Below are 12,693 nucleotides of genomic sequence, written 5' to 3' on the forward strand. Positions count from 1 at the left end.
AGTAGACTATTTACAAAGTTCTATGCTGTGCCAGAGCAAGCAACCCAACACTGGAATCCCAGCTTGAAAAGAGTGGGTTTTCCTGCGCAGCTAATAGACAGTGTGTGGTAGTAGAGGAATGTGTCACAGTAATGCAGAGAGCTGTAATGATGTCAACTTGTTATTTACTTTCCAAAGCTGAATGACTGAGCAAGGCGAAAGGAGAATCAATCAACCACGGTGTGACTCTACAGGCGGAAAAAACACAGCACTCTCACCAGTAAGAGGTTGGGGGAAGGGAAGCACATGTAACCAGGGCAATGTTGCATCATTTACTTGCATTGGTTTTTGTATTGCTCCCTTCTTTTCTCGATTGAATGTAATATCTCAGTATCATGCTGTACAAATCCAGAGAAAAATAAGAAGGGCATGTTCAAGGCAAAAGAACAACAACATTTTTGGGGGTGTTGAATTTCAACTGATATATAATAAAATCCATTCTGCTGATTCACAAGTATGGAGACTGTGTAAGTCCATATTTAATGTGCTATAGAAACATTAGTTTTACATTACTCATGTTTTAACATAAGATATATAAGAATTTATTTTTGCTTATGTACTCTTTTGATTGTGGAACTCCCAGCTATTTTCAAATTTGAAAAACATCCATTGTCTTTTGATCAGATTGTTATGTTTCAAATTACTGAGAATTAGGCTCTTGCTGTCTGGCATATTATAGAGGAAAACACTTAAAAAAAAAAGGAATAGGTAGAAAAATAGAAGATGGTTCTGGAGTATTTTTCCAATTGGGTTAACACATTAATGGTTTGGTGTTCAATAACTATACATTATTACCCGATCTACTTCCTGGGAGGATTGTGGAAATGTAAATTAGATTTATTTTACACTGACTTTTTCAAAACTGATTTTTGTGAATATTTTCAGATTTGAAATCCGAAGACACTTCCAGCAGTCTGAAACTTGCAAAATAATAATAGTGTTACACTAATACAGAATTTAATACAATTAGTGTAAACTAGGTATCCCCAGACCTTCATGGGAATATAGTATATACTCATATCTATGTACACACTATCACAGACCAACTGTGTGTGTGTGCGGGGGGAGGGGGCGCCAGAGGAGTGTTCGTGCATCTTTGACATTTTTTATTGCTGAGTCCACAGGGTTAATATTTCGTTTTTCTAGTAGATGGGGTAGGGTTGATAAAAAAAATCCCTGGGATTCAAAATAATGACAAAAATAAGCCTTAAGTGATTAAACAAGTTACCTTAGGTACTTGGAAGAAAAAACAAAGCATTTTTTGGGTAGGCGTGCTTTTGTTTGAAGTTTTCTGGGGGAGTGTGGGGAGTGGGCTGATTTTGGAGGAAGGGAGAAGTATTGAGAGGGGGTGTGTGTGTCTATCTTCCCCTAGTTCAGGTCAATGTGGCTGGTTGGTTTCCCCCCCCTCCAGGTCACTGACTATCTCTGTGTGTCTTTCTCTCAGTCCTCCTCCTGCTGCTGCTGCTTGTCTCTGGAAGCCTTAGACACACACTCACACCAAACACATTAACTCTGCTAATGAAGTAGTGAGCAGCAGCACCTCCTGACCGCCATTCCGCACCAAAAACTTTCCATTTTCCTCTTCCCACTCTCTGGGACTTCCTTTTGATTTTGCTGTGTGGAGGAGGAGGAGGAGTGTGTGTGTGTGTGGTGGTGGGATTTACAGTCTCCTTTAACGCTTGCTGGGACCTAGGAAAAGAAGAGTTACACCATGTACTGCAAGTGAAAAAGTCTCTGTGTGTGTTTCTTGCAGAAGTTGAGGCTTTTCTCTGCTGCTTCCAGAAGTGAAAGCTGTGCCTTTAATACACGTTGAGTGAGGTGAGTTTGGAGGACTGATTATTCATCATTTGGACCTTTTTGTGTGCGTCTGTGACATGCAGTTTAGTGATTAAAACGGCTTGCCTTTGCCATATTTTTCAGTGCATGGAATCAATTTCCTCGTGTTCCCCTCTTCTTCTTATTTGTTTCTTTTGTATCTGATTCTGCTGGATTTATGACTGTTTCTTTTAGGATTTCCCACATTTTGCTGTGTGTGTTTCTCTCAAGTGTGTCACGATTGTGTGTGTTTTACCCTAAAGTCACTGGAAAAGGCTAAAAAGTCTTGCATCGTTGGAAGGTTTATTATGAATGTTAATTCTGCTGGAGTTTCTAAACCCTGGTTAAGGCAGAGAGTGGTGGTAACACAATGTGGTGGCTTTAGAAGTGTTCCTCTGAATGAGGGAAAGGAGACTTGTTTGTTTGGAGGTTTGTTTTTTGATTTGTGAGGGGAAGGGTTAGTGAGTTTGGAGGGGAGTTTTTGAAATGATAACTTAGCCTTAAGATACTCACATTTCCCCTTAGTATTTCACTAACAAAATAAAAGATATTCACACTGTAGGGACTGTGGAGTTTGCACAACCCAGGGTGGGGGAGGGGAATCCCATTCATCTAGTGTTTGAATCAGCAAGCACAGGAGTTGATCACTCTCTGGTAAATCGAAGTTTAGCTCCAAGTAGGTAAACAAATTAATTTTTGTCTATGATTTGTACTACTGTTATTAACTGAAAAGCAGTCCTTTAACAAAGTGATGGACAAGAGCTGGCATTATGGGAAAAATATTCAGTGTGACTTGTCTTACAAGCAGAGTACTACTGCAGTGTTTGCAAGAAAATAAAATTGCAGACCTGTTGCATATATATTGAGGCAAAAATAATACGTGCTTGATCATTTATCATTAACACATTAGGACAACAGGACAGTTCGACTAAGTTAGTGTGCCCAGCATAGATACTTAGCAGCACAGGATAGTGGGCATGTTCCTCCCAACTATAATCCTTTTATGATTCTGTTCCCTATTTTGTGTTGCTGTTTTAATCTCAGCAGTTTATTTTGTTTTAAACGGGTGTGAGGTCAAGCAGCATTGCAGTATGTCATGCTAATGACCCTTGGCCTATTTAATTACATGTTCTTCAAATCTCAAATAGGCATATTGCACACACAACCACACCCTAAAAGTTGGACTTATAGTAGATACAATTTTCTCGCAAAGTCTGGCCTCTTCATGTTGTCTTAAAAGATCTTTCACCTTCCTGCCTGAGGATTTTGTATTATTGGTATGTTCCCCCCCCCCTTACATACAATTCACCTTTAAAGTAGGAGGCAGGGGGAGAAGCAATCTATTTTGTAGGGCCACATGAAATGAAAAGAAAATGAGTTAGCATATTACACAAGAAGGCTTGTAATGTCACATCTTTCTTCCTTGACCCATTTATTAGTGAACCTTTAACTGAGACTGCTCACACAGCATATACAAGATTAACTGCAGTAAACCTTGCTTACCACATTATAGCACATGGTGGATTTAGGCCTCTTGGTTGGCCTAGAACTATATGGACAAAGTGTTACCAAACCTCGAGACATCTCTCAGTTTTCAAATTAAATAATTCTTTTTTCTGTGATATCAAACAGGATTGGAGCAAGAGCACCATTTCAGATTTCTTAATTTTTTTTTTTTTTTTTTTTTTTGGTAAATGACAGTTGTTAATTGCAACATCACAAATACAGTCATATTCAAATAGGGAACCCTTCCCATGTAGATCTGGCAGTGGGGGTGGGGTGGACTGAGAAATAGACTCTCACATATTAAAAATGTATTAAACCTTTCTTGGGCTACATGCAGTAATAGTAAAACTGGCAGAGCTACTGTATCTCAATGTAAGTGTTTCAGAGGGCTAAAGAACAAATGGGCCATTTTTAAGATTAAAAAGTCTTTTTTAGTACTAAAGAGGATAATAATTATACATGCATATAAACATTGGCAGCTGAACAATAGTCCAAGTGCCCTTAGGAGAAGAAATCTCTGACAGTAAGTTGTCTTCTGTATCCATTTCCCCCTCCCCCAAGAAAGTTACTTATATATCCTACATTTATCATAATGATATTGGGACTTCATCTTCTTGCTCTTCCATTGCATGGATCATAAATCCCTCTGAAGCCTTTTATAAGGCTAGGTTTTTTATACTTTTAGTTTTGAGGATGGCGGAGAAGAACTTTTCTCTCTTTCAGAGCCCTGAGATGTCCTCTCTGCCAGTTTTTCCTGTTTTCCATTCTCTCACTTATTTATAAAGGAGTTTTTCCCCATCTCTGTAGTTACAGGGCCAGAACCAGACCAGTCCTTCAAAGGGTCATAATATGACCTGCCTCTTTGGAAGAGCCGTGGCTCCTTAGATTGCAGCAATTCTCAAAGGCCCACATCCTTGAAGTTGAAAAGGACTGAATGAGACATCCTTTGGAGTTAAATAATATTGTTTCTTAATGGTCCAGTTTGGTCAGTATTGAGGTATGCAGGAACACTCAGCAGTATTCTGAGCTCTGGCCATCTGGGGAGCGAGGCACCAGACGGGGAAAATTGACCCAGCAATTCTGTATGGTACTGCTTGGTCCTTGGGTCCGCGCACTTTTAACATTTTCTGTTATTTCCTACTGTTTTTAAATCGGGTGATAGAATTTACACTCTAGATGATTTTGCATGTATGTTTGTTTGGCCCCAACTGAACACATACTAAGAGTTAGTTTCCACCTTGAAGAGTTTATAATCAAAATAGACAAGACAGATAAAGGGTGGATGGGGAAAACAGAGAGGGGTGAAGTCACTTACCCAAGGTCATAGAGGTCAGCGGCAGAGTCGGAAGAGAACCCAGCTGGAGCTCCTGACTCTCTGTGCAGTGCTCTATCCGTTGTAACCCATTATCTCTACATCTCTTTGTGGGTGTGATGTTAAACTGTGGCACTCTATGGTGGTTTTATGATAAGTAAGTCCATTCAGTCTGGGGAAGGAGTAGATTTCCCTGCATCTCTGCTGTGCATTTTGCCTACCTTGAGTTTTCATTATTTTTTATTATTTTAATTTGTAGTACTGTTTTAATACTGGCTGGTTATACTCCAGCCAACCTTGTAAAATCACAAAGAATTTGTAACTCTCATGAGCAGGCTCAGTTTTTTTTTTTTTTTTTTTCATTACTTCCATCTTGCCTCATGATGAAAATTATTTTGTAAACTGCTTTTCAGGTGCTAAATTAAGCTCCCCTCCTTCCCCCCACCTCTTGACTATTTTTAGTTAGAAGGAAATAGCTGACCTCTTTGCAGCAGGAACACAGAGCCCTTGGGTACCATTTATAGGTTTTTACCACATGGCCTACTTGGACAAGTTGGTTGAAATTAAACAAAAACACTGGAGCTACAGCCCTGCCTAGGAAGAACAGCCTCTTCTGAATATACATAATTTTAACTTGAGTAAATCTGAGAGAAATATCTGAAGGTGAAAATGTGGCTTTGGGGCATTCTTCTCCCCTTTGGTAGATGAGTCAGCATTGTAGGGTATTTGTGGCAATCTGAAAGTTAATATTGTGGGATTTCATTTAAAATTGATGTATGTAATTTATATTCAGTGTTAAGAATGCTAGGAGTCCCACTTGCACTGTACCTATGTGGAAGTAAAGAAGGATATCTGTTTTCATAGGAAAGGATAATATTTCCCTTCACCTTCTCTCATATCAAACAGAACGTACCCTAACAGAGATTTCAAAGTTGTACCTATTAAAACATGGTAGTTACACAGCTGTGTGAAACCTGATTTTTCAAGCTGTTTGTCTTGGCTCTTATAGTTTCAGGTCTAAACTTATATGTTGGCTTGGAAGGATTAGATTTTTGTTGGTAAATATAGATTTCACTGTACACACACAGAGATGAAAAAATATTTCCACAGATGATGGTAGAAATTTACAGATAAATTGTTTTTACTTTTCCTGAGAACTTATTACAGTTTATACTTAACTTTGTATATTTTGACATCGTAATGTTGCCAATTCATGTTTAATGGCTATGAAACCTCATCTTTTTGAATCTCAATGACTACTGTCATTAAATAATTATTGTCTGACTCCCCTGTGATTTATGATAACTGTGAAAATTTAAATTGATAAACATCTAAAAATATTTAAAATAAACATTGATACTATCCATATACAAAATGATTAGGACTATAAAGTGATTAAAAAAATTAATCGCGCCTTTATTCGCACTGTTAAATAATAGTAGAATACCATTTATTGAAATATTTTTGGATGCTTTCTACATTTTCAAATATATTAATTTACAGAATACAAAGTGTACAGTGCTCACTTTGTAGCTATTTTGATTACAAATATTTGCACTGTAAAAAAGGAACAATAGAAATAGTATTCCAATGTACCTAATACACATAGTGTAGAGCAGGGGTGGGCAAACTTTTTGGCCAGAGGGCCACATCGGGGCTGCGAAATGGTATGTAGGGCTGGGTAGGGAAGGCTTTGCCTCCGCAAATAGCCTGGCCCCTGCTCCCTGATGGCCCCCCTCAGAACCATCCAAGCCCCCTGCTCCTTGTCCCCTGACCGCCCCCTCCCTGGATCCCCCCAGTCCCTAACCACCCCCCCGGGTCCCCACCCCCTATCCAACCCCGACTGATCCCTGTCTCCTGACCGCCCTCACCCCCCTCCCGAACCTCCATCCCATCCAACCACCCCCTGTCCCCTGACTGCCCCCTGGGACCTCCTGCCGCTGATCCAACCCCCCTTTCCCCCGCCCCCTTACCATGCCACTCAGATTGGCAGGACAGGCTCACTGGAAAGCCTGGGAGGTGGGCGGGCACAAGCTGCTCTGCCCGTACAGCGGCGTGGCTGCGAGGGAAGTGGGACAGTGGAGGAGGGGCCGGAGAGGAGCCTCCCAGGCCGGGAGCTCAGGGGCTGGGCAGGGCGGTCCTGCAGGCCATAGTTTGCCCACCTCTGGTGTAGTGCAATCTCCTTATAATGAAAGTTGAACTTACAAATGTAGAATTATGTACAAAAAATAACTGCATTCAAAATAAAACCATGTAAAACTTTAGAACCTGCAAGTCCACTCAGTCCTATTTCAGCCAGTCGCTCAGACAAACAAGTTTGGTTACAATTTGCAGGAGATAATGCTGCCCATGTTTTGTTTACAGTGTCACCTGAAAGTGAGAACATGCATTCGCATGACACTATTGTAGCTGGTATCGCAAGATATTTATGTGCTAGTTCTGAAAGCATTCTCCACACCTCATCCTGCTCAGATTTTGGAAGGCACTTTAGATTCTTAAACTGTGGGTCTAGTGCTGTAGCTATCTTTAGAAATCTTACATTGGTACTTTCTTTGCGTTTTGTGAAATCTGCTGTGAAAGTGTTCTTAAAACGAACATGTGCTGGGTCATCATCCGAGACAGCTATAACATGAAATATATGGCAGAATGCAAGTAAAACATACAATTCTCCCCCAAGGAGTTCAGTCACAAATTTAATTGATGTATTTATTTTTTTAATGAGCATCATCGGCATGGAAGCCTGTCCTCTGGAATGGTGGCCAAAGCATGAAGGGGCATATGAACATTTAGCATACCTGGCACATAAATACCTTGCAACGCCGGCTACAAAAGTGCCATGTGAATGCCTGTTCTCACTTTCAGGTGACACTGCTCACTGCTTCTGATTTACAATATCTCCCATAAATGTAAACAACTTGTTTGTGTTAGCAATTGGCTGAACAAGAAGTAGGACTGAGTGGACTTGTAGGCTTTAAAGCAGGGATTGGCAACCTTTGGCACGCAGCCCGTCAGGGAAATCCGCTGGTGGGCCATGATGGTTTGTTTACTTGCAGCGTCAGCAGGTTTGGCCCATCGCAGCTCCCACTGGCCGCGTTTTGCCGTTCCAGGACAATGGGGGCTGCGGGAAGCAGTGTGGGCCGAAGGATGTGCTGGCCACTGCTTGAGTGCAGTTATGTAACAAAAAAAAAAATCTACATTTGTAAGTTACACTTTCATGAAAAGAGATTGCACTACAGTACTTGTATGAGGTGAATTGAAAAATACTATTTCTTTTATCATTTTTACAGTGCAAATATTTGTAATAAAAATAATAATAGAAAGTGAGCACTGTACACTTTGTATTCTGTGTTGTAATAGAAATCAATATATTTGAAAATGTAGAAAAAAATCCAAAATATTAAAAAACAATTTCAATTGGTATTCTATTGTTTAACAGTGCAATTAATCACGATTAATTTTTTTAATCGCAGTTAATTTATTTTAGTTAATCGCGTGAGTTAACTGTGATTAATCGACAGCCCTAAAAATTATACACATAAAATCTAATTATGCCATGCCTACATATATGTAAGACAGCCCAGAGATCATTTTGTCCTTCATATTACTTTTCACTCATGTATCTGCTTTGACCTTGGTTTCAGCGATGTCATGGCCTTAATAAATATTGCATTGCATTAGTATTTGGTGATGCCTCTATTTGCTGAAGATAGAGGAATATATGGCTGTGGGTACCTTACTTTCACCCCCTCCCCCCCAGTTCCCTTGTTTAGATTAATTATGTTGCCAAAATAACACAGGCTGGGTAAGAGATTTGGTTTTAGGAGCATGATAGACTCAGATGATCTTTATTTTCTGTTGACTTCGCACAGGTCTCAATAGAAGGGTGCATCACAATGTCAGTATTGCAAGTAGAGCAGGTTAAGTAATATGGTTAAACAATCAATATGTCTGGTTTGTCCTATTTAAATTGAGACTGGGATGTAAGTATTTAGAATTTCTTAATAATGGCTAAGTAGTGTGCAGTTTTTAGGATATAACGCCATCTTATTTCAAAGAAGTATGGCATTCACATAATTTAAAGTGTGTCTATCTAGTAAAGTATCCTATAATGGAAGAGGAATAGTTATTCTGAATGCCTTTTGAAGGTGCATTGCATAAATATATATTCACTTGGGTGTTGAAGCTAACTACAGTAATTTATTATCAAAAAGTACAAGGTGCACTAGATTTGTTAATTGATAAGACCAATGGCCTGCTTATGAATAGATTAGTAGTACTAATAGTGTACTGTAAGTAGATGTGTACTTGTCAAAATCATTAAGTCTCATCAGGTTATGAGTTTTACTATGTTAATGTGTGGTTATCTTTTTCATCTTCCATCGGAGGGTAGAATGATGTGGTTTGTTTGTTTGCTTGTTTGTTTGTTTTTAAGCAGCATTCTTTACTAATAGCCAGAGTAGTATTAATCGAAATTAGATTTCATTTTCTGACCTACATTTCATTCTCCGTCTCCTGCTTTTAGTTGTAATGTACTTTGTCTTCACATCCTACAAGGCTTCAAATATGTTTTGTAACATGTGATTTTACACACAGAAATTTCTTCTGTTGGAAAATATGGTAACATTGAACTTTGAGTTCTGTCTTTTTAGTGAAGCACAACTTCCCGCACTGGCAGATACATTAATTCAATGAAGCTGCAAAGTCATTTCAAGCAGTTAAATGACATTTAGAAAATACCATTTAAAGTTTTCTTTAAGAAAACAAACAGGAAGAGGGTTTGCGTTTAGTGGGAGATTCTCTTTGTCATACTGCAGAATAACACATTTTCTTATGCTCCTTTTTGGAACTCAGCATACTACACTGGACACTTAACTTTGGCTTCTGCTGTATTTTGCAACACAGCATTATCAGCTATTCATTAATCCTAGACCAGAGAAGAGGCACTCTGGAGAGTAGTCTGTGTAGTTTAATAGTAAAAGCCAACCATTTACAACTTAATACTTCAAAAATGAATAATCATGAGGTATGATAGCACTGATGAAAGGACACTATCATATTATCATGATTAGCACATGTGCAATTTTTATTACATAAGGTTTATGCTTGAAAAAGTGCACTGAGTTTATACAGATTTCAACACATTCCAGTCACCTACAGCAGAATGATTCAAACAGTCCTGCCAAAAGTACTAACCTTTATAGTGTACAGTGAAATGTACACACACAGGTTTATTTCTTTCTTTTTGTAACATGAAGTAAAAATATAGACTCAGTGGAAGCCAGTATGAATTAAAGATTTGATTAAAAACAAATTTCAGCAGTTATAAGTTGGTTTACAGGCATACACCAGTTGGTTTCAATCCAATGCTAGTGGACAGAGCATGTACACAGTTGGTTTCAATCCAGTTCTAGTGGACAGAGCCCCCCATCATGATTAACACTCTTGCTGGCAGTCTCAGTAGAGGCCAAGATCTGAATAGGTACAGAAGCTGAATTATCCTCTCACCTGATTGGTTCTCTTTCATAACTACGGATGAAAATCACTGACCAAGGGTAGGGTAGAGAAGCCTAGCTCAGACGGTGCCTATGCTGTACCCACGTTGTAAAGATTACTTTCCAAGGATATCTGTCTGGTACCTTTGACAATAACAAACATCTCTTAACCCCTTCTGCCCCTGCCCATGTGCACACATGAAATAGATCATAGAATATCAGGGTTGGAAGGGACCTCAGGAGGTCATCTAGTCCAATCCCCTGCTCAAAGCAGGACCAATCCCCAATTTTTGCCCCATATCCCTAAATGGCCCCCTTAAGGATTGAACTCACAACCCTGGGTTTAGCAGGCCAATGCTCAAACCACTGAGCTATCCCTGGCCCATAGACCAATAAGAAAGCCGTTTGTTGATTAAACTGCTCGAAACATGGGCCTATTCAATCACACCAAATTCTTTGTGATTTTCACAACTTGTTCACTTTATATGCTTCCAAGTTTTTAAGCTGGTGGCTTGTCTTTGACTTTTTCTTTTTCTTTTAGATTAAGGTGTTTTTTTAAAACTTCTCTTTTTGTTTTTACCAGGCACCACAACACAGCTGCATTTTTGTGTGTGTTGAATTTCTAATGAGATAATAATTTAAAAAAAAAAAAGAAAGTGTTCCAAATAATCTTTGCAAGACAGTAGTTAGGGCACTCACTTTCACAATTTGATAATTTATAGTGGACTTTAAATGACTTAATCTGCCTCACAGAAGTGCAAGGAGGATTAGTTAATGTTTGTAAAGGGTTTTTAAGATTGGAAACAAAAAACGTTAATTGTTACTGCCAGTTTATTAAAAATGTAACATTTTATATGCAAACACACTCTACATCCTCCCCTGCCAAGTTGTAAACTATTTTAGAAAGATGGCAAAAATAAATAAAACCATTTCTATCTCCTTTATGGGGTTTTTAATAGCTCCTGTTGCTTTATTTTGTTGAACTCCATCAAGATGACATCTTAATGCTTTCCTTGGCTAAGAGACTGCCTTCCTTCCCTCTGCTAGGACACTGGTGCGAAACAGCTACTGGCTCTCTATCATGACCCAATGGAGGTCGAAGTTTAGCAGGCTTCTTCTCTGCTCCGCAGTCTTTTTTTTTTTTCCTGCCACTTCCCCAAGGTGTGACTGATACCAAATGAAAGAGAACCCAATACATAAAGTGTGAATTTGTGTTCCAATCCTGCAAACCCTCATCAACCAGGTAGTTCTGACGTATGCAAGTGATCCCATTGTAGCGATGGCCCCAGGCCTGCAAAAATTTGTGGGTATTTTTCATTCTGTAGATGTGAATGGTTCTATTGGTTTCATGCATAGAAATCTTTACAGGTTCAAGGTCCATGTGACCAAGCGTTTGTGGTACAGATTCTCGGTTGATTATGTGAACACTTTTTTCTATTTATTAACTAGCTAAAGACTCCTGATTTCTTGCTTTAATTCTATAAACCCTCTATTCTTAATGTTTCATTTCAGTTTTCAGCTATTGCTTGAAAAACTCATCTCCTCTAGATATGTATATATCACAACCTCTTCTGGTCTCAGGTGGTAGGCTTCACTGGAAATGTGTGATTACATATACATCTTAATGATTTTCCTTTCTTACTTTGTAAATGAAAAGAAAAACTAAAAATAGAAATCTTAGCCAAGTCTCCATTTTTTGTACATATGTCCTTTTCCCACATAGATGTTCTTGCAGGTGTATTTACATACTGTGTATTATGGAGCCATGGTTAAGTAACTAAACAACAATTAAGACTGTAGAAGTGTCTATGCCAACCCTACTGTCTGTTCTTCCCTTGTATCTAACAAAAACAGTTTCTTTTGTCCTGAAAATTCATGTCCTTTATCATGAGCTGGAGAAGACTTTTATTTTGACTGTTAGCGGTTAATCAGGCAAGCTGTTTTCTGAGTTATGGGACATAGAAAAGTAGGTGTTTTTGCTCCCCCTTGCATAAGCTCCCTTTCATGAAGGGAGCAGGAGGTTCATATATAATCTCCATTCACTGTTTTGCAGGCTGTTCTTATTTATTTGAGTGCCAACAATGTACTTTGAGATTTGTACAGTAGACAACACAAGATTTGTGCCCCCCGTATTTAAAGTTTATACAAACAGCAAGTTTGCCATGACTGACCTTGTACAGGCTTAATATTTCACAGTAAATGTCCATTGAGAACATTCAGGGATAAAAATCTTCCTTAAGAGAATTTAAGTTTATTTAAAAAAAAAAACCAAATTAGAATGCAAAAGTTACTAAAACTATTTTTCCTAAGATCAGACCATCCACCTTAATTCTTCTGCCACTAACTCATGTCCAACCAACACCAATAGGCTGAGAAAGAAACCCTAATAGCCACTCAGAATACATCACTACTCTTGCAGTCACTGTCAAGATCCTACCATCATTGTCCTCCTGCAGTTTACATGCTGTATGATCTACACACTGTTCTGCGAACCATGACCTAATATAGAAGTTTCTGCACTCTTCTAGT

At 38.8% G+C, this 12,693-nt stretch overlaps 1 protein-coding gene across 7 annotated transcripts in view; it reads left to right on the forward strand.

Moving 5' to 3' along the window:
- The first annotated feature begins 276 nt into the window (after positions 1–276).
- TBL1X (transducin beta like 1 X-linked) overlaps positions 277–12,693 on the forward strand; it is a 255,239-nt gene continuing 242,822 nt past the window's right edge. For 6 of the 7 annotated variants that reach the window (XM_073354510.1, XM_073354483.1, XM_073354519.1 and 3 more), the window contains exon 1: positions 1,449–1,857. The gene's annotated coding sequence lies outside the window, so the exon portion shown is untranslated. Of the gene's footprint in view, positions 507–1,448; positions 1,858–12,693 lie in introns of those variants that run through there. The other variant, XM_073354501.1, reaches the window with a different exon arrangement.

Source organism: Lepidochelys kempii, chromosome 1 (assembly GCF_965140265.1).
Source record: "Lepidochelys kempii isolate rLepKem1 chromosome 1, rLepKem1.hap2, whole genome shotgun sequence".
In the NCBI taxonomy this organism is placed as follows: Eukaryota; Metazoa; Chordata; order Testudines; family Cheloniidae; genus Lepidochelys; species Lepidochelys kempii.